The sequence below is a fragment of the Antechinus flavipes genome, chromosome 5, assembly GCF_016432865.1.
Source record: "Antechinus flavipes isolate AdamAnt ecotype Samford, QLD, Australia chromosome 5, AdamAnt_v2, whole genome shotgun sequence".
NCBI classification, from domain to species: domain Eukaryota; kingdom Metazoa; phylum Chordata; class Mammalia; order Dasyuromorphia; family Dasyuridae; genus Antechinus; species Antechinus flavipes.
This window is the reverse complement of record NC_067402.1, coordinates 16,163,901-16,190,585: the sequence shown is the minus strand read 5'-3', so window position 1 is coordinate 16,190,585 and position 26,685 is coordinate 16,163,901.

The window sequence follows — 26,685 nt, the reverse complement described above, 5'->3', positions numbered from 1 at the left end:
ATAAAGTAAAGGAGGGAGGTTAGACTAGATAAAGTCTTCTTAGTGTTAACCAACGACTGCGAATGCAGCCTAAGCAAGGAAAGGGAGCACTCTTAGCTATTTGGAATGACCACGTGGTCAGCCAGTTCTGGCTGAATTCTTGTTCCCCAAGTTGGAAACGCAGTTGAAGACCTTAACTAAGTATTATTTGCTGGCTTTTAAAAAGGCAGTGAGAAAACCCTATTAGAAGCTAGCTCAATGGGAATGTCTGCCCTTGTGCCAAATACTGAGCTTGCTACGCACTCTGGGACAGAAGGATTCTAGGGATTGTGCCGATATCCCTCGTTTTTTTTTTTTCCATTTCTTATTTATTTAGCTAATATTTCCACCAGTTACATTTAAGACAGTTTTAAAAATATTTTAAAAACTTTTGATTCTCCCCCTTATCACCATTGTCAGCCCCCATTAAGAAACTACATGGGAAGCAATGCAAAAACATTTCCATAAACGTCCTGTTGCCTCCCTCAGTTTGCCAGACTAGAAGCGTTACCAGGATGAGATGGTTGGATCTTTCTATGTGGAGAGTAGCTCTTCTGGGGCTTGGCCGGCCTCTGAGAAGGGTCGTCTGTCCTTCCTGCGTGGCTGGGCTCAGTTGGGACCAATGGTCCCCTGGGGTCGGGCTCATCACTCATGAGGTTGCCCGGGGCCGGGGTGCTGGATGTCAGGGGGGATTCGGAGATCTTTCTGCACCTCGAGTGGACATTTCCCAGCTTGTCCCTCCCGGCCATCTCCTCCTAAGGCCCTGAGGTCTCCAGAATACAATGTGACACGGGTGGTACAGACAAACCCTTGCTCCAGCCAGCTGGCCACACGTGTAAGGAACAAGCAGCAGAATTCTCCAGCTCCTTCTGGCCAGGGGTGACATTTTGGTACAGCCTGAAACCGGTGCGGGAGGGGGGCGGGGGGGGTTCCCTCCAACATCGGCAGCCGGCAGGCAGGTTCTAGATTTCCCTCTTTGTTAACTCCCAGGTGACAGCACATACTTGTAAGGGGGAATGTAGGGAAGATGGCCCCTTGCCGTCATGGCCTCCCTGACCACGTGGCAGCTAGAGCGAGGCTCAACTGGGTGTTTATACTTGGGCTCCTGCCAGCCCTTTCCACTGTTTATTTCTGGTGTGTAAGTGAATGGATGGCTGTCCCGAACTTGAGGTATCTGAGCTTAGAGAACGTCCAGGCTGCTGGTCAGACGTGGGAGAAAGTGCGACCCAGGAAAAGGGGGAGGACGTGATCAGGAACAAAAGGAAGCGGGGGTGGGAGGGAGGAGAGGGAAGTGAAGAAAAGTCTGGGACTGGGACTGGGGGGCACCGATCACAGGCAGGGAGATGGAGTGTGGGGAGATGGGACACAGGGTCTGGATGGGAGACATCGTCAGTCGTTGTCTCTGAGCCCGAGGGTGATGCCCCGAGTTACAGAATATGGCAGGGACCGTGTGCAGGAATATGATGAAGAGAGACATTCCAGAGTGTCAACTGAGTCCTGTTCTGGGAGAGGACAGCTGCAAGCGGCTCTGCCTGCACACAAGCCCAGGGCTGCCTCCAAACACCCTCATCGGACCCAGCCATCCCCACAGGCTACTGTGCCATATCTCTCAATCTCAGCCGGACTCCAAGACCAGCTGCCTCTACTCCATTTCCTCTCACTGCTCAACCCAATTGTAATCTGGCTCTTGAGTTTATCATTCAACCAAAATTGCTCTCTCAGTATCTTCCTCTCTCTCTTTCCCTTCCTTTTCTTTTTCCTTCCTTCCTTCCTTCCTTCCTCCTTTCCTCCCTCTCTTTTTCTCTCCCTTCCTTCTTTCCTTTCCTTCCTCCCTCCCTCCCTGCCATTCCTTTCTTCTTTCCTTTTTTCCTTCCTTCTCTTCCTTCCTCCTTCCCTCCCTTCCTTCTTTTTTCTCTTTCTTCCTCTTCTCTCCCCTCTTTCTCTCCTCCTCCTCTTCCTTCTCCTTTCTCCCTTCTTACACCTCCCCCTTGTCTCCCAGTCAGAATCCCCAGGGGCTCATTGTTTGGATACCAGTGGGCACAACCTAGCCCAGCTGTGAGTCCCGCCAAGGGATACCACAGCCTCGGCCTCTGGAACTGGGTGCACCATCATGCTTGCACTATCAGGCATTTGTAAATAGGTGTTGGAGAGCTGGCTGCCAGCCTATGTCAGATCCTCTCCCTTTCTCACCTTCCCTCCTTGGCTCAGACTCACCCAGGTTCACTTCCATTAGTCAATCAGCTAGCTAAGCCGTGGTCCCAGGTGCTTCACATACAGATGCTTTGGAGGCTCCGAGATAAGGTCGGTAGGAGGCCAGGAGATGTCTTAAGGCATTTTCTCCCCTCCTCAAACTATATTAATTTTGGAGAAGTTGGAAATTCCTGAGAACAACCAATCAACCGGAGCCTTGGAAAGAAGCAAACAAAGCGCCGCGTTCCAACGTGCTGACTGATGAGGAAGAAGGAACACTGTTTATATCAAGGAAGCTTTTGATGGCAATATTAACAATGATGCATTTGCCAAGTTCCTACAAAAACTAATAAGAAACATTATAAGGAAAATATTTAAGAAACATTCCTCCAAATCAGTTTCTTAATCACGCAGTAGTCGGGTCTCAGTGCCAAAATCTTTCACTGCGCAGAAAAGTTAAGACAGGTAAAAACACGTTAAGTCAACATGTCTGCTTCAGGTGATTAAAAAATTGCACGATAATGATCATCCCCGAGATCTCTTCTGGCTTTAAATGTCGTGAAATCAGATGCAGGACTGGGATGTCAAATATGGCAAGGAGCATCGGAGGGCTCTGAAAACTGGGGGCAAAGGTGGGCTAAAGAAGCTGGGAACCAGCTAACAGCAAAATATTTGCCGGAGGAAATCAGGAATCCAGTTAGGCAAGTGAGGCTGAAGGTAGGGTGATCTATTAGGAAGAGCTGAACTCCTTACCAGCAGCATCCTTAGTATGACACTGACTTTCAGCCCCTCCGAGATAGATTTGGGGAGGAGAGCGCAGATTTTAAACATCCTTATGTGATCTCAGGCGAGTCATTTAACCGTGTTATACCTCAATTTCTTCATCTGCAAAAAGAGGGAAATGAACGCCCTCCACAGTTCCAATCCGCGCCTCATTTGGAGAATCCAGCAGAAGAATTTCAGAGTCTAATTAATGTCTGTGACTCTTTTTGCTTTGCTTTATTTCTGTTTGTAAACAAATATGTGATTTTATTGGTATTGGGTGCTCCCTCTCCCATCGCAGGTCAGTAGATCCTCTGCAGTTATAGCCTTTGAGCTTTGCCCAAGGTCACACAACTAATGTGCGAACAAGATAAGAGTCATGAAGCGGGACTCTTGCCTTGTCCGTATTACATCGCACACAGGCTCTCAATTCAACTATGGCAATTCTTTTTATATATTAAGGAAAAGATAATGAATGCATTTAATACTGAGTACAAAATAGGAAAAGGAAAAAAATAGACATGTATGTAGCAGAATATAAGAGAGGATTCAAAATATGAAGCAATAAATTTCCATTTCAAGAAAGTGTATATGATAAAGACTATACATTATGTTTAGAGCTGTCCATCTTTTCTTTGTTTTCATGTAGGTTTTCTTTTGTTTTCTGCCGTCCACTTTTTATTTTATTCTTTTTTTTTCTCCTTTCCTCACCCTCACTTCCCCCAAGCAGGCTACAGTTAAGTACACACACACACACACACACACACACACACACACATTTATATATACACATATATATTTATATGTATATGTATATATATACATACATACACATACATATATAAACATGTCTATTCATATACATCTATGTAAGATTGTATACGCTTGTTTGTCCTGCTTCTCTGACAGTGGATAACATCATCCTTCGATCCAAGTCTTCCCTCATTTTTCTAAATCCTCCAACTCATCATTTCAGCTGTGGCCACTCTTACATGAAAGTAACGGAAAGTTTTAGTAATGCCCGCTTCCTTTCCTCCTTTTTTTCACTTTAATTTGTCAAAGATTTATTATGTCCCAGACACCAGGGCTAAAGTAAAAAATAAAACATTTCTGCTCCCACAGAAGCTAAAATTTTATTAGACAAAGGTGACATGAGCATATAAAAAGATGTAAGATACAAATAGATAGATAGATAGATAGATGTAGACAAAAGAGATAGGATATACAGATAGAAAGATAGATAGATAGACAGTTGGATGGATAGACAGATAGATAGATAGATACACACAAATATCTACATATATATATTTTCTCTATATGATTGCCAGGGAGAAGGGCCCTACTGCCTTGAGAGGGTGGGATAGGGTGGAGTTTAGGAAAGGTTTCTCATGGGAAGTAACAGGAGTTCTGAAGGAAGCTGGAGATGCTAAAAGGCCGAGATGAGAAGGGAATTCATCCCAGATGCCTTTCTTTCTTAATGGGGGAGATGGCGCAACTAAAAGGAAGTTGCTGTCTGACAAAACCACTTTGTGTATGGAATAGAGAAAATGGAATAAAAAATTGATTTTAATGAAGGAAAAATAAGAGGAAAGGGGTTGACATTGGAGGTCATGGATAATGCACCATTTTGAGAGGGGTCATCTCCGTGACCTTGGGAATGTCACTTAACCCCCTTGTTGTTGACAAGCAACTCTCTAGTACTATACGTTCTTGAAAAATTTAGAAAAATGTAATTTTGATTCTGAACTTAACTCATACCAAATAAAGTGGGCATTTCCCTAGATGCATGTAAGAGAACAGAATAAGGGGATTGTACCTGAAATCTTTATTTGTTTATATATTAGACAATATTACAGAGTTGCTCATCTGCATCCGTAGATGGAATTTCCTTGATGGAAGTCCTCCACACAGAGATCTGGACCAAAAAAAAAAAAAAAAAAGATACACACCTGCAGATGATTCTTAATGTTACTGAATTTTAAAAATACAGTAATTAAACTCAATTTAAAAAAGCATCACTTCGGTGCCTACAAGGTGCCGGGCGCTATTCCGGAAGCTGGGAACCCGAAGTCCCAAACTGAAGCTTCTTAAGCTTACATTCAAGGCCATTCTGGAACCAGCCCAAACCAGCTCTAAGAGCCATTGGTTAAATCCCCAGTGTGACCTTCCCACTTCAGAAATAGCCAGTGGGGATTCATGTTTTGTTCTGATGATTGTCTAGACTTTAAGAAGGAATAGAGAAAGTGTTAATAATGCAGGTTATACATAAAAATGTGTATTTTTTTCAGAGATCTGGTTGTTAAACATTTACCAACGCACCTTTGTTTATGTGAACAAGTATAAAATGCAGACAAGGTAAATGCAAAGTTATTTGAGGGGAGGGGATAATACTAAGGAAAATGAGACCTAGTAAAGATCAGTGACTTGAGGGGTGGGATTTGAACCCAGGCCCCGAGACTTCTAATGTGGAAGGGGAGGGAGGAGCGTGGAAGGCTTTTTACCCGCCAGGGTTTCCCAAGGCCCTTCCCTCTCGCAGGCGTGCCGCGGGCTCCCTGAGGCGTGTTAAAGTGCAGGCTGCTCTCTCCGGGCTGTGTGGATGGACGGACCACACCTGTTCTTTCCTTTTGACTTGATTTCTCTGGGGATTTCATGCTTCAGACTCAAATCGGGCCTAAAGCGACACCACTTGTACGATGGCGGCGCAGTAAAACCTGATAGGGCTCTAGCCGGGGCAAATGTGGGAAGCATCAAGTGGAACCGGGCCCTGGCCCTCCAGCCTTGGTCCTGGGCCCGGTTGGGAGCCGGGCTTCCCATCGCCGCTTTGGGGGCTGCATTTCTGACAGGAAGTGACACGTCTTCCTCTCCCAGACAGGAGTTGCCCCTGTAACAGGGCAACCGAAGCCGCCCCTATAACAAGGTAACGGAAGCTGCCCCTATAATGGGGAAACGGAGGCCGCCCCTATAACGGAGAAAAGGAGGCCGCCCCTATAACGGGGTAACGGAAGCCGCCCCTACAACGGGGAAAAGGAGGCCGTCCCTATAATGGGGAAACGGAGGCCGCCCCTATAACGGGGAAATGGAGGCCGCCCCTATAACGGAGAAAAGGAGGCCGCCCCTATAATGGGGAAACAGAGGCCGCCCCTATAATGGGGTAACAGAAGCCACCCCTGTAACGGGGTAACGGAGGCCGCCCCTATAACGGGGAAATGGAGGCCGCCCCTATAACGGAGAAAAGGAGGCCGCCCCTATAACAGGGTAACGGAAGCCGCCCCTATAATGGGAAACGGAGGCCGCCCCTCTAATGGGGTAATGGAAGCCGCCCCTATAACAGGTAACGGAGGCCGCCCCTACAACGGGGAAAAGGAGGCCGCCCCTATAATGGGGTAACAGAAGCCGCCCCTGTAACAGGGTAATGGAAGCCGCCCCTATAATGGGGTAACAGAAGCCACCCCTATAACAGGTATGTCCAAGCCGGGAGATCAGACACTGGCGCGGGGCGATTTCTTGCCCATCGGTGGGTGACTTGGGCCGCACCGACAGTTTCGTTTCCTGACTTTTGTGAAACAAAGCCTGGGGCTTGGGGACACTGCGAGCTCCCCCACGGACCCCGGAGTCCCAGTTCCCTCACTCTGAGATGGCGGGGCTGACTGGGCGGCCTCCAAGGGCTGCTTCTGTGGCGTAACTGGTGATCTCTGCAGTTGGAACAGTGACTGACGCGCTTATTCAGACAAAGATGGGACTGTGGGACAATTTTTCTTCCTTTACAGACGTTGCCAGACCCCGACCCCCCCCTCCGCCTCCTGCCCTTCTCCCCCCCCCCAAATGTTCCTCCTGCGCCGCGCTCGCTGAGGCCTCTGGGAAATAACCCAAGGTCCTCAACAGATAGCAACATGACTCTGGGGAGGCTCGGAACATTCCTGAAAAAGTTACAAGCTGAGACCAGCCGCGGAATCACAAGGTCCCGGGGAGGAAGAGCCCGCAGAATGTGGAGGCAGCGGCCCCCGGAGCTGGGGATGCGGTTAGAGAAGCGGCCCCCCCAACATCCCGTGCATGCAAGGGCCCAGGGGCCTGGGAACCATCCCCGCACCTGGTGCTGAAGGAGAGCCCGGGCAGAGCCAGGAGGGCCCAGAGGATGCTCAGCCCACAGCCTCCCGCTGCCAAGGGTGGGCCCCCGGGCCCCCCCAGTATCAGGGAGGCTGCGGACTCCGGGTCCCAGGAGGGCTGCGCTGGCAGGGGACTAGTCAGGGCCATCCCGGCCCCTCCAAGGGGCATTTTCTTCTGTGTGTGTAAGGGTGTGTGAGTGTGAGTGTGTGGGTGAGTGAGTGTGTGTGAGTGTGTGAGTGAGTGTGTGTGTGTGTGAGTGTGTGAGTGTATGTGAGTGTGTGAGTGAGTGTGGTGTGTGTGTGTGTGTGAGTGTGTGTGAGTGTGTGAGTGAGTGTGTGTGTGAGTATGTATGAGTGTGTGTGTGAGTGAGTGTGTGAGTGAGTGTGTGAGTGTGTGTGAGTGAGTGTGTGTGTGAGTGAGTATGTGTGAGTGTGTGTGTGAGTGAGTGTGTGTGAGTGTGAGTGAGTATGTGTGAGTGAGTGTGTGAGTGTGTGTGAGCGAGTGTGTGTGAATGTGTGTGAGTGAGTGTGTGAGAGTGAGAGTGTGTGAGTGAGTGTGTGAGAATGAGGGTGTGTGTGAGTGTGTGTGAGTGAGTGTGAGAGTGAGGGTGTATGAGAGTGTGCGAGTGAGTGTGTGTGCGTGAGTGTGTGTGAGTGTGTGTGAGAGTGAGGGTGTGTGAGAGTGTGTGAGTATGTGTGAGTGTGTGAGTGAGTGTGTGTGAGTGAGTGTATGTGAGTGTGTGTGAGTGTGTGTGTGTGTGTGAGAGTGTGTGAGTGTGAGTGTGTGTGTGAGAGTGTGTGAGTGTGTGTGTGTGAGTATGTGTGTGTGTGTGAGTGTGAGTGTGTGTGAGTGAGTGTGTGTGATTGAGTGTGTGTGAGTGAGTATGTGTGAGTGTGTGTGTGAGTGAGTGTGTGAGTGTGTGAGTGTGAGTGTGTGTGTGTGAGTGAGTGTGTGTGTGTGAGTGTGTGAGTGTGAGTGTGAGTGAGTGTGTGTGAGTATGTGTGTGTGTGAGTGTGAGTGTGTGTGAGTGAGTGTGTGTGATTGAGTGTGTGTGAGTGAGTATGTGTGAGTGTGTGTGTGAGTGAGTGTGTGAGTGTGTGAGTGAGTGTGTGAGTGTGAGTGAGTGTGTGTGTGAGTGTGTGTGTGTGAGTGAGTGTGTGAGAGTGAGTGTGTGTGTGTGTGTGAGTGAGTGTGTGTGAGAGTGTGTGAGTGTGTGAGTGAGTGAGTGTGTGTGTGAGTGAGTGTGAGTGTGTGTGAGAGTGTGTGTGTGAGAGTGAGGGTGTGTGAGAGAGTGTATGTGAGTATGTGAGTGCTCAGGCTCAGTGATCTGCCTCCTTGACATCAGGGTATGTTTTGACTGTTTTTCCTCTCTGACAGTAGATGGAGGAACTCTCCAATTGCATGCTGATGAACTAGGTCGCCTCTTTGCATTCTTTACTTTTCCTTCTCTCTCTCTCTCTCTCCTTTCTCTCTCTTTTCTTCCTCTTTCCTTCTTCCTTTTCTTTCTATCTTTCCTTTCCTTTCATTTTGTTTTTTCTTTCTTTCTTTCTTTCCTTTACTTTCGTTTTGTTTTTTCTTTCTTTCTTTCTTTCCTTTCCTTTTGTTTTGTTTTTCCTTTCCTTTCCTTTTCTTTCTTTCTTTCTTTCTTTCCTTTCCTTTTGTTTTGTTTTTCCTTTCCTTTTCTTTCTTCCTTTCTTTTTTTCTTTCTTTCTTTCCTTTTGTTTTGCTTTTCCTTTTCTTTCTTTCTTTCTTCCTTTTTTTTTCTTTCTTTCCTTTTCTTTTTTTTTCTTTCTTTCTTTCCTTTCTTCCTTTCTCAGATGGAATCAGGGCAAGCTCCTGGGCTTTGAAAAAGGAGAGACTGCTCTGTGCCATTTACTTCTGACCTTTTTTCTTTCCTTTTCTTTTATCTGCAGCCTCTTTCACTCTCAGAGTGAGGATTTCCTCCTTCCAAATTCAGACTCCCTCCCCCCTCCCCCTTAGCCTTTCTCCCATGCAAATGTTCCTTTGCTGGCTGGTCTTGAGCTCAGTTGGCTCCTTCATTCACTGGGCCCCTTTTAAGAAGCAAGAAGCAATAGACTCCGAATTAGGATTCAGACTTTGCTCCAAAGCACAGCCTCCAGTTGGCGAATAGACGGCCCATTGAGTCACATCCGGGTCCTCTCCCAGGATTCACGAGCCCCATTTTCCCCAGCAGTAACTCACAGGAGACAAAAAGGAGGTTTAATTTCCTGGAACTTGGCTCGAAACTTCCTCGATGACTTAACTGTGATCTCTGTCTAGTTGGCCAGCGTGTCACAGAACCTCAGATAAGGCGTCTCTTCTGACGCGGCCTTTGTGGGGAAAGGAGATCGCCAGATAAGGGAGGGGGGACGTGTGGGTCGCTCTGGCCCATTGGAGGTGTGTGACGAAGTAGAAAACAAGCTGAATTAAATCAGAGAGCTTGGATCCGAATCCCCCTCCTCCCCCCTACTCCCACCGAGGAAGTTGTTTAAGTGACTTGCTTAGGGTTTCACAACTAGTAAATATTAAGTGCCTGAGGCTCCCGAGTCTGTGCTCCTTCCCCTGCGCCATCTAGCTGCCTCATGGGTCCAAATCCTAACACAGTCACTTAAACCATCTTCTTGATCTAAGGCAAATGACTTATCTTGACATCAAGTTCCTCGTCTATAAAGTGACGGCGTTGGACGATCACCTCCAGGATCTCTTCTTACTCCAAGTTTATGAGACTATGAAAATTAGGGAAGAAGATCTGAATTCAAATTCTGCCTTAGATACTAAACCCCGCTTCAGCCTTAATTTATTCATCTACAGTTTCCACAATAGAGATTATAATGGCACCCTCTCATGCAGTTGTTACTATTCAGTCAGTAGTGGTCGACTCTCACACTGTGGACTTTTTTGTCCGTGGGGTTTGGCAGAGATACTAGAATAGTTTGTCATTTTCTTTCCCAGCTCATTTTACAGATGGGGAAACTGAGGCAACAAAGTTAAATGATTTGCCTAAAGTCACACAGTAAGTAAGTAAGTAAGACTCCAGGTCGGGTGCCCCATCTCCTAGCTAATTTTCAGGTTGTGGTGAGGAACAATAAGATAACACGAGCTTTGCAAACATTAAAGCATCATAGAAATATTGGGTATTTTTATTATTAATTATAATGTGTATTTTATGATAGAAATAATAATAATAATAATTTAATTGTTGATAGGCCTGGTAAGGTAGTCAATGTTAATAATAGAGAATGTGAGAGCACCTTTCATTCATTATCTCAGTGATGCCTCTGAACTTGGACTAGAAGGAGTGATAGAAGGAGGACTGGTACCCCATTTTACAGATGAGGAAACTGAGGAAGATGAGATCTTCCTTTGAGTCCCCTTTTCAGCATCGGAGGAGATCGGATATCTTGCCTTTTATCGAGGAAGCCATGGGAGCAGCTGTGTGAGGGGCCAGCCAGTGCTCTTTCCAAAGCACCATATTGTCTGCTTCTCCTTCTTTGTTCATTCACAAGATCATTGGAGCAGAGGGTTTGGTTGGAGTGTCAGCCGGGCTTTCCTAATTTTCAGAGCTGAGAGGGAGAGAAGAAATGATGGGAGCCATCAAGTCTGGTCAGCTGATCACGAGCTACCACAGATCTGATTCGGTCACTCCTTTGCTCAAAAATCATTCGTGGCTCCCACTGACCTCAAATCTGGGGCAGTGAGTTGGCGCGTCCAACCTGAACCTGCAAACTGGACCTCACACGGACAAGCTGTGTGACCCTGGCAAGCCACATAACCACCACCTGCCTCAGTTTCCTCTTCTGTAAAACCATAGCAGCTCTTAATGTCCTGAGGTGGTTATAGGAAGGAAAGGAGATCATTCTCATGGTGCTTTTCAAACCTGGAGGTTCTGCATAAATTAAATCTGTTCTTATTATAATTATTAAAGTGGGAAGTTCTCAGTGTGGCTTGTAAAGCCTTCCACTGGTGGCTCCCAGCTAGCAGCATCTTATCCACATTGCCTCTCTGTAGGCACTCTGGGGCAAGATCAATGCTCCTTCTCCTGACACTTCCTTGCCTTATCGTTGCTCGGTGGTCCCAGCTTCTCCACCTCCCTCTGGGAATCTCCGTCCACTTCCTTCCAGGCTCAGCTCCCCCCGCACAAGACTGTTGGGCCGGCTCCCAGGCAACAACTTGTTCCCGTTACGCTGTGATGGCTAATCCGTACACTTACTGCACGTTCCCAGTAGAATGTCACTTCTGTGAGGGCGAGGTGGGCTCCTCAGCTCCAGGACAGTCCCTGGCACCCTTAGGTGCTGAGTAACATCTGTTCAATGGGACTGTGTGATCTGGAGGACTGGGCGTGTGTTGGGGGTAGTTACAAGAGGCAAGAAGAGGGGAGATCTCACCACAAACTCCCTAACCACTAGTTACCCCACAGGGGGCAGGACTCAGGAGACAGGATTCACCCTCGGGGCAGACCTGGAGTGGTATTGGCTATTTTAGTCATGGATGGGACAAGTTGACCGCCAAGGTTGTGTCCCGCTCTGGATTTGACCACAGATTTGTTTGTCAGGTCTCTCCACAACGGCTCTCAAAGCCCAATGTATGTGATTTAGGTGCAAGGATGATTGCCCCTCCCCTCAGATTGTTGTCCAAATCCCAGCCCTACCACATACTACCCAGGGGACAGATCTGTGGGCCTCCGTTTCCTCATCTGTAAAATGGGGCTGGTTTGGGCTTTCCGGCTGAGCGGGCCAGCTCTGACCCCGTCACTGAGGTACCCGGCCCAGAGCCGGAATAATCCACTTAAGAGCCCCAAGGTTACCTGGCCACGTTGTGATGACAGCAGCAGCTTCGGCTCCTGTAATTGTCCTACAGCCGTGGCAGGTCAATGAAAAAATGTTCTTTAAACACCAAGAGGGTCTGATTGTGCAATACCTGAATCAGGGGCATTGATTATTCACACTGCGCTGCTCAAAGCCGGGGAAGTAATTAGGGCTTTGGGTGTGGATTATCCACTGAGAAAAGGTCAGCCAACTACAAACACTGCCAGGGAGCCGCAGCCACCAAGGACCGCGCGGCCGTAATCAGGTAAGAAATGCCGGAGCAGGGCTGGATAATGATGTGCTTATGCTGGGTCCTGCAGAATTTGATCGGTCTGTCATAGAAATCCAATGAAGCGTGAGTGATGGCTCCTTTTTCCCTGGAAGCTTTACCTCGGGTCCCTGATGCCCATCAAGCAGGTTTGTCAGGGAAACAAGACTGAGAAGAATTTAAAAAGCAGAGCATCTTTCCCTCCCTCCTCCTTAAATAAAGGGAAATTAGCTGCCATTTGTCTCCTGGAGATGTGTGCCTGGCCCTTGGTGGGAAAGTATCTCTTTGGACTAGATTGCCCAGGCAGATGGCTCTGCCCGTAGCCCCTGGGCAGCTCCTCCTTGCCCTTCAGCTCCGGGTGAAGCTCCGCTGAGTTGCTGGCAAATCAGGAGCCAGCAAGACCATTTATTCTAGTTCTAGACCATCAGGGTTGGATGGGGCCTTGGAGATCATCTCTTTCAGCCCATTCGGGTGGGCTGAGCAGGCCTAGGCCCTCCCAGGAGAGTCTTCCCTGCCCAGGAAGGAATCCTGCCTCAAGGAGTCAGAGAGAGAGAGAGAGACAGAGACAGAGAGAGACAGAGAGAGAGAGAGAGAGAGAGAGAGAGAGAGAGAGAGAGAGACAGAGAGAGAGAGACAGAGAGAGAGAGAGAGAGAGAGAGAGAGAAACAGAGAGAGAGAAAGAGAGAGAGACAGAGACAGAGACAGAGAGACAGAGAGAGAGAGAGAGACAGAGAGAGACAGAGAAAGAGAAAGAGAGAGCGAGAGAGAGAATGCTTGAACAATTGATTCTTCCTCTGGGTATGGATAGGATTTTTCACTGTAAGTCCTTCAGAATAGTCATGGACCATTGTACTGCTGGAGAATAACAAAGTCACTCACAGCTGAGTATCCCAGGACATTGCTATTGCTTTGTGTACGGTACATTCACTTTGCTTGAGTTCATGGAGGACTTCCCAGGGTTTTTTTCTCTGAGAGCATCCTGCTCATCATTTCCCATAGAACCATAATTTTCCATCACGAACACGTACCACACTTTATTGGGCATACCCTCAATTTCCATTTTTTTTTGCTCTAAGAAAAGAGCTGTTATGAATATTTTTTGTACATAGAGGTCATTTCCTTTTATTTTAATCTCTTGGGTATTCATACCTAGTAATGGTGTTGTTAGGTCAAAGGATATGCATAAATTTATAGTCCTTTGGGCACAGATCATATGTTTTGATCATTGATCAAATGGTCTATGTCTCTTTAAAAAAATAATAATAAATTTTCCTCTATGTTTTTTGTTTGTTTTGCTGAGGCAATTGGGGTCAAGTGACTTGCCCAGGATCACACAGCTAGGAAGTGTAAAGTGTCTGAGGCCAGATTTGAACTCAGGTCCCCGTGTGTGAAGGGCAGGTGCTCTATCTTTTGTGCCAACTAGCTGCCCTTGGGAACGTCTATTTGAATAGGTCAGGGAGAAAGTATCTAGTGAGCTGCACGAGTAATCTCTCCGGGATCCTGAGGATAGTGGTGGAAACAGCCAGGCTCCAGTAGGATTTGGAAGAGGGAAGCGCAGAATCAGGATAATACAAATTAATCCAAAGACAATCCACTCAGATCCAAATCCCAAAATAATACAAATCCAAGCATTAATTAAATTAAGCCCATGATAAGTAACTTGTGGTGGAGAGGGAGCCAGCCTGCTGTTAGGAGGCTCTGCTTTGGACTCGTACTAACTGAAACCATAGGCTAACAGAGCCAGAACTTTGATCCAAATAGATTTGTTTCCTCATGTCCCCACAACTCTCCTCTGGGGCTCAATGGAAAGTTTTACAATCCCGTCTGATGGACATCAAGCCCACCATTGCTGTGTCCTGGTGCTTCCCTCCTCCCATTATGAGTCCCAGAACTCTTCCTGACCTTTTTCTTCTCTTAGCCTAATAAATATGACCATTCTTTATCTGATTCTCAATGAATTTGAGTTAGTCCTTCTGACAATCTGTGTTAAAATGCTGATGCCCAGAGCAGCTAGATAGTGCAAGGGATAGATCACCAGCCCTGAAGTCAGGAGGACCTGAGTTCAAATCTGGCCTCAGACACTTAACATGTCCTGGCTGTGTGACCCTGGGCAAGTCACTTAACCCCAATTGTCTCAGCAAAAACAAAAAGAAAACAAAAAATGTGTATGGGCATCTCACAGGTAAAACCCTTTCATTTTAATGAGTTATTTTGGAAACAGCATCTTACTCAAATACATTATACCAAGGATCTCATTTTTCAGGACTTGGGGAGTATTTTGGGGGGGAGCAGACAGAGTCTTGTGGAATCTCTCCTCCCCCTAGAAAACTGGCCATATGGGTTCTGAATAAGTGTCGGCTGATGGTCCAGCTCACTTTTTTTGTTTAGAAAAGCTCTCTTTGAACGATGAGGTATATTCAGCAGAACAAGAGAGTAAGGAATTGTCCTGAAAGCTCTCTTGAGGTAAAAGAAAAATCCCTAAAATGGAAATTGTCAACATGCACGTGCTCTTTTGCCCTCATTTTCTTCCTTGGATATATTTTTATTGAAGTTGAAAAGCTTTTTCAGAGCAGTAATAACCTTACAAAAACCCAGCCTCCACTTGGACATTTATTTTTTCATCTCAGTGGTCAGATGGACGTGGCTGATTAATATTTTTTCACACCCGGTTGTCTGCTGTTTGTCTGGGCTTACCTAACTGCCTGTGCTGGCCCTTGCTGGCGGGGCTCACGTGCCACGCTCCCTTCTTGGGGAGGGTATCATCCAGAGAGTGAAGTCATGGCCGGGGCCGGCGCCAACTTATTGCAGTCGGCATCCCCAGCACCGTATTTCTCTGGGCCCCGACTGGAGGAGGCCCCGGGCTTCTGTCTCTAGTGCCAAGCAGTTGGATGGGTTTCTTCCTGGGGCTCCTGATCTAGCCTCCAGTGCTGGTTCTTGAGCATCTTTGAGCAAAGGCTTTGCCTGTGGAAGAATCAAAGATCTGGAAATAAAGTTGGATTAGGCAACATGGCATGATGAGGTAAAAAAAATCCTTGCCCTAGAGTCAGGGGGGCCTGAGTCCTTCACGGCCTGTGTCTCGAAGGTGGAGTCCCCTAGCTTCTCTGAGGCTTGCTGTCCTTATTGGTAAATCAATCAACAAGCATTTATTAATTGCCTACTGTGTGCCAGGCACTGTGTTGGGCCCTGGGGACACAAGTTCAGAGAATGAAGTGATTCTCACTCAATAATGAACTTACTTTCTAATGGGAGTGGTGATGAGTCCACATAAAATTAGCAAGCTAATATACACAAAAATAAAGAAAATCATCCAAGGCAAGATAGTTTGGGAAGGAAGGCACTAGCAACGGGGAGATTAATCTAGAAAATGGTGTCCAAGCTGCACGGGGTCTAAAAGGTGTGTCAGAGTCAATTAGCACTGGCACCAAAAGAGCTGATTGTTAAATTCTCTGTGAGCTCATCTACACTATGGACACTGGCCAACACTACACATCAGGGCTTGATTTATTGTTTGGTGGAGATGTTGGGAAAGACACGGAGAAAGTCTTAGTGATGCAGAGTAAACTTAAAAATGGGCACTGCTTTTCCAGAGAGCCGATTGTAAAACATCCACGAGTGTATTCCTTGGTTGAAGAGGGAAGGAAGGGGAGGATTTTTGACCATTTGGGAAGGGTCAAAGCAAAAAAAGAGGGAAGATGGAGCGTGCGGAGTGAGGACCAGCGGATGCCAGCTTGACTAGGTTAGCCAGGGGGAGAAGACTGAAAAGTTGAGGCTGTGTGGGCTTTACAAGCTAAACAAAGGAGTCTGTATTTTATCCTGGCACATAATAAGGTCTTAATAAATGCCTGTTGATTGATACCAATTGATTGATTGGCTGATTTATCCTAGAGGCACCAGGAAGCCACTAGGTTGGGTGAGAAAGTCCTTGGTCAGAGCCCCACTCCAAGGAAAATTACTTTGGCTTTTGACCAAATAAGGGGTGTGCCGGCTAGCCTGGGGGGTCCCGCCCGAGATAGCGTGATTCTACTGGGAAGGGAAAAGGAGGCAGAACTGGGAGAACAATGTACCCACTATCTTCAATGTTGCAAATGCAAAGAACTGTTCTCTCCTGAGGCAGAGAGGTGGGCCCCTCTGCGGGGAGAATGCAGCCCTCCACCCCAGAAGCAGTCATCATTTGTCTCTATTTCAAGGTGGGCTTCATTTCTGGAAGTGGGGGGGGCTAGGCAAGATGGGGATGTCTGCAAGTGGGGGCAATAAAACAAAAGGTATCCACGAAACATCAGTTCTGAATAAAGTATAATTATCAGGCTATAATTCAATGGGGAAAAGTCCTATTTTTCCTTTTTTTCTTTTCCACAAGAGAACCCAAAATGCCTGAGGTTTTGCCCAGTCCACGCTGCGTTTGTTTGGGCCGGCTCCCGGAGAGCCCGGATTTTGTGGGAATTTTTGGGCCTCCTTCCAGCAGGGTTTGGGCCTTGCTTTTCTTGCTTCTGCTGGCTATGTGCGTCATTGTTTTTCCTTCCCCCACAGAGGTTTCCCTATGGGTGAAATGTTTTCTTGAAGCTCGGTTATCTTTGAGCCCATTTGAATCCCTTCCTCCTGCTCTGTAAACACCTTTTGTTGGGCAGACAGAAGTTATGGGTGGGCGCTGGCCTGGATTTCCCTACTGTTTGCATGCTCAGCCGCCCAGGTATGCACAGACCTGACACCCAACCGGCCCAACCACCGCAAGCCGCGGATGGCTTCAGAGGGGGATTGCCAGGAGTCGGGCTGCCAGGGAGCAGCAGAGCCGGCCTGGACATGCTCCCCGTGCCCTGAGCTGGGGAGAGGGAGCTGCTGGTGGCAGAGAGAGAAATCAGGAGAGAAGGACTGGGGGCATCGTCTTTCCTCCAGAGGTTGGCTTTTGTAGGAAGCCTCCACCGGCTATTTATCCATCACCTAAGGCATCTGCTTGCCTCAGTTTCCTTATTTGTAAATGAACTAAAGAAGGAATTGGCTCCACTTCAGTATCTCTGCCAAGAAAACCCCTAAAAGTTTCATGGAGTCAGATGTGACTAAAAAAGAGACTGAACAACATGCATTAGGCTGGGAATACCAAGGGCAGAAACAGTTCTTGCCCTCAAGGAGCCTATAATCTATTAAGGAGAAGGATTTTTTAAAATCAATAACTGATTATCCAAGTTCACAGAATCATAGACTAAGAACTGAAAGAGGTTTTTAGAAAGTGTCGTATTCCCCTCCTGGCTTTTACAGAGGCAGAAAATGAGGTTGCACGGTCCTGTCGGTTCCGTGCCGGCATTTTGAGCTCCAGCTGGACGCCCTCAGATTTCCTCCGTCCCAAACAGAACAAGTAGGACCCGAATCCAGATCTCGCCGTCTCCAAGGCCAATCCCCAGCCACTGTGTCGGGCTGTCTCTCATGATGAATAAATAGGGCAACATATTAATGTAACGCGGCCGTGATCAGACCTCAGCGCTCCCTAACTCTGGTTCTACGACGCCCGGACGAGGGACTTTCTCCCTTGATGAATTTCCTCTCCTTTCCTCTGAGCTCTCTTTATTAATCCCACTACTGTTTATCCACGCTTCCTCCACTTTGGGGCCATGTCTCTTATGCGTAGTAACTTGCTTATTCACGGCAACCTGGAGACTCCAAAGGGCCGTAATTCACCTTGGTGAAGGGGACACTGTTGCAGTGAAATCAGAGCTCTTTCAAAATGGCCATTTAAAGTGATAAGAGAACCCGACGCGTCCCAAGCAGAACTTAGCGTCGGTCCCTTTCCCTGGGTCTCCCCGTCCTCGTGAAATTGTTCTTTCTGCTGATGGCACCGCAACTGTTCTTTTGATCGAACTTAAAATCCCAGAATCCTCCTCAATTTTTCCCTTTGCCTCAGCCCTTCCCCCACCCTTAGCTAATCAATTTCCAGGTTCTGTAGGTCGGGTCTCATTTCTCCCCATTCATTCCTTCTCTCCATCCTCTCATCCAGTGATTCCTGTAATTGTCTCTTAGCTGGCCTCCTTTCCTCTTGCTTCCCTCCCCTCCCATTTATCCCGTCTGTGTATTTGTTTTTTGGTCTGGCCCGGGGATCTCCTCTCCCAAGACTTCCTCTCCCTTTTCAGATCTGTCATCGTTGGGCAATGATAAGAAGTTGTCTGGGGCGTGGGGAGGTTCCGGGAGGCCCAGGGTCATACATCAAGTCGGGGGCGGGGAGCAGGACTTGAAGCCACTTCCCTCTGGGCCGGGTCCGCTGCCTCCTCACTGTGCCATGCGATGCCCGCTCGGGCTGATCCTCCTAAGTTTAGCTGGGACCCAGCCCTGCTCTGGGCTCCTCGTCCCCTCACTGCCCCCCCTGCCAACTCCTGAGCCAGAAGCAAGAGCCGTGGACATGGCTCTGGTTCCTCAGTGTCTGTCACCATAGGCACCAGAGCTCAGAGAGACTTTAGGCGTCATCTCTGTGGAAAGAACCTTGTCTGGGATCTGGGGAGGGAACAGGGATCCAGTTGTACTCGGTCCTCATTCTCTGTGGACAAGTCTCCCCTTAAGCCTCAGTTTCCTTTTCTGTAAAATGAAGGCAGCTGGCTGGAGGGCCCCTAAGATCCTTGCCTGCTCTCAATCTGAGGTTTGATCCATTTTTTTACATAAGATAAAACTGAGGCTGAAAGAAGGTCAGTAGCTTGTTGCCCAGGCAGCGTGTGGATGGAATTCTTTTCCCCTCATGCTGATTTCCTTCTATGCTGGTCTGTGTCTTGTGGGGAGCCAGCCATGGACCCCAACCAGGACAAGTTCCAGGGAGCCCTTTGGTGCCCTAATCTCCCCCACTCCTCTCCCGATCGCTCTCAAGAACAAACTGCTCCTTTTACCAAATGTTCTCAGTCCCACAGCTATGGACACAGTGCTCGCTCTCTCTGGCCCAACATCAACACTGAGATCTCTCCCAACCAAGGCCAGTCTCCCTCAGCAGCTTCCTCTTCCCTCCGCCGTGTTGGCCACGTCCATCCCGGGAGGTCCTTCTCAGAAGTGATCCATCCCCACTCCCCAGCCCACCGGTCGCCCCTAGAGTGGGGAGAGCGATGAGGGAGCCCCCAAGAAGAGCCAATGGCAGCACCCAGGTCCTTTGCTCCCTCCCAGGGCCCTTCATTCCAGCCTCCAGCATCCCATAGCGTTCAATACCCCAAATAGTCACTGACTCCTCATTGTTTATTAAGCAATAAGTCTGACATCTATGATTGCCTATAATATATGCCCCCTGATCTCCCAGAATTCCTCTTCATGTCCCTTACACATCGCCAAACTGGGCTTCTGACGTCCTCCATATTTGCCCTGTGTTCTCCCACCTTCGTAACTTTGCTTGTGTCATTCCCTCTCCGTTCAATGCTTTCCTACCATCCACTGAGACCTAGCTCAAACATCATGTTCTATGAAGTCAAGAATGAACCCTGACTTCTTGGGGCTCCCACAGTCGCTGTGTGATTATGAGTGAATCACTTACTTTTTCTTGGGCTCCATTTCTTGATCTATAAAATGAGAGTACTGGATGTCATGATTTCTAGAAGGGTACGATGGATTTAGGGTTCTAGGGGTAACCCTGAGGGTTTTGGTCTCTAGAATTCCCTCAGAATTCTCACTTCAATTAAGTGACCCAAGTGACAGTTTTAGGTAGATGTTAAGGCATTTTCTTACAACTCCACCATAAAATATGAACAAAAAGTTGTTAATCAACTTGACATGATCTTAGGGCTTTGGACATTGGGTAAAGGCAACTGGTGGCAATAAAGGAAATGTCTTTTTTAAACAATTTTTATTTAATAATTAAATTTTATTGACAGAATCCATGCCAGGGTAATTTTTTACAACATTATCCCTTGCACTCGTTTCTGTTCTGATTTTTCCCCTTCCTCCCTCCACCCCCTCCCCTAGATGGCAAGCAGTTTTATATATGTTGGATATGTTGCAGTATATCCTAGATACAATATATGTGTGCAGAACCGAACAGTTCTCTTGTTGCACAGGGAGAATTGGATTCAGAAGGTAAAAATAACCCGGGAAGGAAAACAAAAATGCAGATAGTTCACATTCGTTTCCCAGTGTTCTTTCTTTGGGTGTAGCTGCTTCTGTCTGTCACTTATCAATTGAAACTGTTAGGTCTCTTTGTCAAAGAAATCCACTTCCATCAAAATATGTCCTCATACAATATCGTTGTCGAAGTGTATAATGATCTCCTAGTTCTGCTCATTTCATTCAGCTTCAGTTCATGTAAGTCTCGCCAGTCCTCTCTGTATTCATCCCGCTGGTGATTCCTTACAGAACAATAATATTCCATAACATTCATATACCACAATTTACCCAGCCATTCTCCAATTGATGGGCATCCGTTCATTTTCCAGTTTCTAGCCACTACAAACAGGGCTGCCACAAACATTTTGGCACATACAGGTCTCTTTCCCTTCTTTAGTATTTCTTTGGGATATAAGCCCAATAGAAACACTGATGGATCAAAGGGGATGCACAGTTTGATAACTTTTTGGGCATAATTCCAGATTGCTCTCCAGAATGGTTGGATTCGTTCACAACTCCACCAACAATGCATTAGTGTCCCAGTTTTCCCGCATCCCCTCCAACATTCATCATTATTTTTTCCTGTCATCTTAGCCAATCTGACAGGTGTGTAGTGATATCTCAGAGTTGCCTTAATTTGCATTTCTCTGATCAATAATGATTTGGAACACTCTTTCATATGAGTGGTAATAGTTTCAATTTCATCCTCTGAAAATTGTCTGTTCATATCTAAAGGAAATGTCTCGAGATGATCGGATTCACTCTACAAAGAGCAGCCAGTCCAGCAGTGAACTTTGGCAGAGAACTCTGAGTTGAGAGTTGAGGATTTTAGAGTTGGCAAAAGGCACTATTTGGGGGGAGGGAAGAGTCTCCTCTTCCATCCACAGTAAAAGGCGTTGCCATTTGAGATAATGGACCCGTGAATCCCATTGGAACCAGTAGGAGATAAGGTATGATACATGTATTATATGTGAGCAGAATGATACATCAAGGATGAAAGATAGTCACCCAAGGAAGATTTCTGACTTTGGACTTTCCAGGACATAAAGTACCAGGAGTTATGAATGACCTCGATGTCCTTTGTGTGTCCAGGAATGTTCTAGTAAATATTCAACAACCAGTTTTTTAAAAGTATAACGTGATACTTTAAAGTTTATTCTACATGATTAGTATTTTCTATATCCCCTTTGTAAGTATAGAAAAGCAACAAAACAATTAAATTAAGCCCTGATTTGTAGCATTTGCTGAATTCTGAAGCGTAAATGCTTACCCTGAAAGTTTAATACCAGCTCTTGTGAACCAGTTCAAACTGACTCCAGCACCCCCTTTCATCTGTCCCACAGGTGTGCTTTCTTTCCACCATGCTTTACGTATGAGTACTTGTAAAGTTTTTTTTTTTTGGGGGGGGGGAGAATGTGACCTAAGGGTTTTGGGGTTAATGCACTAACTATTCTTACTAATCAATCCGAAATATCTTCCCTAAAAAGCTGATAAAATCTACTGGCTGATTGTTTATGGGAGGCACATAGGTGAGGGCTTATGGGTGACAGTAATGGAGAGCTAATCCTTCAGGGTTACTCCTAGAATCCTAAGAACAGTACTGGGGATCTTAAACCTTGTGTACAAGTGCAAGTCACGGTCCTTCTATCTCTTAGTCTGTGGGGTTTTGATCTTATGAGTTAACATCATAATTCTTAAAGCTTTAGAAATCATTTTTTTGGCCACAAGCCTGTGAATTCAGTGTCAGAGGTCCTGATTCTAAATCTGCCTTGGGTAGCTAACCTAACATTTGGGGACCTCATTTGTAAAATGAGTGGATTGGACTAGATGACCTTGACATTGAGTTTCATGTTTTTAATACCTAAGCACTTCTACGGCAGAAGTATTTAAGCAGATCTGTCTATGTGACTGCAAAGCCTCTGGTGGTTTTCAAACCTTGCCCAGAGTATTTACGTGCCAGGCCCCAGTTCTGGGTTAAAGAACAAATCTTAGTCCCCCATCTCCCCAAACTTAGTCAGTCCAGCAGTTGGTAAGTGCCTGGGGGCCAGGGTCTTCATCGATTGACTCAGCACGAGGACAAAACCCAGAGACTTCCCTGAACTCCTGGATATTTGTAGAATGTGAGAAGATCTTCAGATGACGGTCAAGTGGATGAGGACAAAGTGTTATTAATGATTCCCACAGATAATTGACAAAGAGTGCAGGAGATCAATAGGTCTACGGAAGATCGATCTCTCTTGAAAGTGTGTGCATCCTGGATTTTATTTATTTAAAGTTGGCAAAATTGAGTTAGAGTCTCACAGTCTAATGGGCCAAGATCATATCATTTCGCCAAGAAAACAATTATCTCTGCTGCCCATTTTTGGAGTACCTGGGCCAAGATGGAGGCTGGCAAATTTATTTCTTTGCATTATTATTATTATTATTATTGTTATTATTATAGCTTTTTATTTATAAAACATATGCATGGGTAATTTTTCAATAATGACCCTTGCAAACCCTCCTGTTCCAACTTTTCCCCTCCTTCCCCCCCCCACCTCTCCCAGATGGCAAGTAGACCAATACATGTTAAATATGTTAAAGTATATTTTAAATATAATATATGTATACATATTTATACAGTTATCTTGATGCTCAAGAAAGATCGGATCAAGGAAGAAAATAAAAAAACCTGAGAAGGAAAACAAAAATGCAAGTGGACAATAACAGAGAGAGTGGAAATGCATATTTGTTTCAAAATTTTCCTGAGACTGCAGCTCAAGGACTGAGGGAGAGGGTGGACTTTTTGTCCTCCATTAGGCTTGAGCTTGAAGTAAACAGAAAGAAAGAAGAAGAGGAAATCAAATAACTTTTCTGAGCTCAAAAGAGCCAAACTTGTATTAGAACATGGGTGTGAGAAATGACCAGCAGGATGAATACAGAGAGGACTGGCGAGACTTACAGGAGCTGATGCTGAGTGAAATGAGCAGAACCAGGAGATCATTATACACTTCGACAACGATATTGTATGAGGACATATTTTGATGGAAGTGGATTTCTTTGACAAAGAGACCTGAGTTTCAATTGATAAATGACGGACAGAAGCAGCTACACCCAAAGAAAGAACACTGGGAAATGAATGTGAACTATCTGCATGTTTGTTTTTCTTCCTGGGTTATTTATACCTTCTGAATCCAATTCTCCCTATGCAACAAGAGAACTGTTCGGTTCTGCAAATATATATTGTATCTAGGATATACTGCAACATATCCAACATATAAAGGACTGCTTGCCATCTAGGGGAGGGGGTGGAGGGAGGGAGGGAAAAAAAATCGGAACAGAAACGAGTGTCAATATAAAGTAATTATTAAATAAAAATTAAAAAAAAAAGAACATGGGTGTGTTTTGCCCTAAGAGAGGTCCCCAATATATCGGGGGACTAGATTAAATATCCAGTAAATGGTCCCATTTTTAATATTGACAATAATAAAGCACTGGGGATTGGGGATGGAATATATGAAGAATAAAGCCTGGTCCCTGCCTCAGAAAGCTGGCAAAGGAAGGAGGGGAAAAATTAAAAACACAAATAACTCTACTAAGAATCAGATGATGATTCACCAGCTCTCTGCAATGGAAGCATCAATGAATGTGGAGTTCTGTGTCCGAGAGATTAATGTCATCCTCATTTCTTCTCCCTCAAAAGGGGAGAATAATAATACTTGTTGTCATGAGGATCAATCCACAAGCCTATATTTCAGGGCCTACTAGTAAGTAGATTTAAGAATCATAGAAATGACACTTGAATCCATGGGAGTTGATACAACCAAGTGAAATAGTCTAGAGGGAGAGGAAGAGAACCCAGGATGGAGTCTGGGTCTGAACTCGTGCAGAACACCCCCAGGTCTGAATCGACCTGTTTTGGTAAGGGAGTTTCCTATCGTGAGTTCCTTAGATCAAAAAAATCACAGGTCCAGTTTTTTTTAAAAAAAAATCCGATTCACAAAAGAAGCTGAGATCTTGTCCAACTGGAGGTGTCAGGGTCAGCAAGGGCTTCAGGGAGGAAAGACTTGCCCTTGGCTCAGAAGGATCCTGACAGATTCAGAAGCCAAAGGAAAGCAAAGTGGGCCATGTTTGGGGAAGAGTTGCTAGCCCTATTTGACTAGTCAGACCGTGCATGGTGGGGAACAAGAGAAAAGTCATTCAAAGATAAGACTGTAGGGAGCTGTGGATACCAGTCCAAGGAGTGTGGACTTTATTTTTATTTTTACTGGGACAATTGGGGTTCAGTGACTTGCCCAGGGTCTCACAGCCAGGAAGTTTAAGTGTCTGAGGGCAGATTTGAACTCCTAACTTGAGGGCTGATGCTCTATCCACTGCGCCACCCAGCTGCCCCAAGAGTTTCTTTTAGAATTTCAAAGCCCTCTTACAAAGAGGGAGCTTTTGCTGCTTCAGAGGCACCTATAACATTACTTGCTTTTCCCCTTGCTCTGTCAAGGATGCAGACCTCTTATCACTCCACCATCGGATGGATGATGAAGGAGAGAAGTTCCATTCCCTTCATTTTCATAAGTACCGATATCTAATTTTTTAAAAATAAAAATCTGCTCGGTCCTCTTGATTTATATATTTAAAATGGGCTCTAATGTATTACGCCTTGGCGCACCCAGCTGCCCCCTCCCCCTCCCCACATCTGGATTCTGATTTGTGGGCCAATAAACCTCCCCGCCGCAGATGGCATGCGCGTTGCTGTCCAGAGGTGTAATACATCAACACGGCATTTCCAAACATGCTGCAATAATGTATTCAATTAAGGGGGGAAATAAAACATCGAGCTTTTCTTATAATAAATCTTCGACTAAGCTTTCTACCTCATGTGTTTGCCGGGGGAAATAATGGACGTCGTGGAGACTCGGGGTTATTGGGGACTGCTGAGGGAAACATGAAATTCTGTAGGTTTCAGCAGTCCTGTGAAGCCCCACAACATGGAAAGTGTACAAATTAGAAGAGGATGTAATATGTGACTAATGATCCCTCTCGGGACATCTCAGGAGCCCGGATTTACTGTTATGATTGCTAGATTCATTTAAGCCACAGGAGTTGAGAAACAAGTAAGTGAAAAAGCCCTCCAACTTCATTAGATGTGACTGTAATTTAAGCTCCAAAGGCTTTTTCCTCCCCCTCTCCATCATTCTTCATTTTTCTGGAAACGGGGTACCAGAGTTCCCAATAAAAGCAGTCGACATCATGAAAGAGTAATCAATCTCCGGTTCTTGGAAAATACATTCGCACCTCGACATCTGTTGCCGGGCAGGGCTGGAAACCTAATTTACCCCAGATTTCACCCCCAAAAGGAGCCCCGGACAGGGGCCGCCGCGCTGAGGTCTGAGCCACGGCTCCGTATGGTCACTGGGACACCGATTTAGAGCTGGGCGGGAGCGTGTAGCCCTGTCAGGGGAAACCAAGGGCAGGAAGGTGGGGGAGGCAGAGCTGAGATTTGAACCTATGTTCCCTGTGACCTTGAGAAGTGAAGTCACCTCTTGAGGCTTTTGTAAGCAGAGGGGCTGCACTGGATGGTCTCTGAGGTCTAGAATCCCCTGGCACCGCCTTTCACCAACCCCTGATCGAGCTCACAGGCGGCCCTTTATTCCTGAGATTAGCACCTTCCCTCCATCGATTATTTCCAATTTATTCCATCTATGTTCTTTGTACATAGGGATTTACATGCAGCTTCTCCCAAGGGAATGGAAGCTTCTTGAGGGCAGGGACTGTCTTGTCTTTCTTCCTGTCCTCTCTCTGCTTAAAACAGGGGTTGGTGCACAGGGAGCACTCGTCAAATCCTTATTGAATTGTGTTTCACATGCTTACTAGCTGTGCAACTCTGGGCAAATCCTGTAGCTTTGTCCAGCCTCAATTTCCTCATCTGTAAAATGGAGATAACTAAAGCACCCTCCTCCAGGAGTTGTTGAGAGCATTAAATGGGATGTTGTAAGTGAAGTGCGCTATTGTTATTTAGCTGTGTAGCCCGTCCCTCCTCCTGGCCCTGATGAAGGATGGCAGAAGGAAGGCCCAGGGGCTTGTCCACGGATATCTCCTGTTGGTCTTTGGCAGTGAGGCTTCCCTTGGGCACAGACCTTTCACTTCTGCTCTAGCCCCCATGGTCCCACTGCCCAACCACTCTCAGGGTTGCTGTGGACGCAGTAGCCAGAGGTGGGAGGAACCTTACAGACGATCAAATTCACTCTTTTTTTTGACAGCAGAAGACAAAGAGATCCCAGTTCGTGTAACAAGACTGGGGTGCAGGGTTATAAGAATGTGGGTCATGGACCCAGAGCTGGCGGGACCTTGGAGCCCAGCTTCTCCTCTCGTAGATAGCCCCAACCTCTCACTGTGCAGAGGTCCAGGAAAGGGGAAGGGATGCCTAAGGACACACAGATCATCAGGCAGAAAGTCCGGGCCCACCAGCCTCCGATGCAGTATTTCTTCCCTTCCAGTCCGGGCTCAAACAAA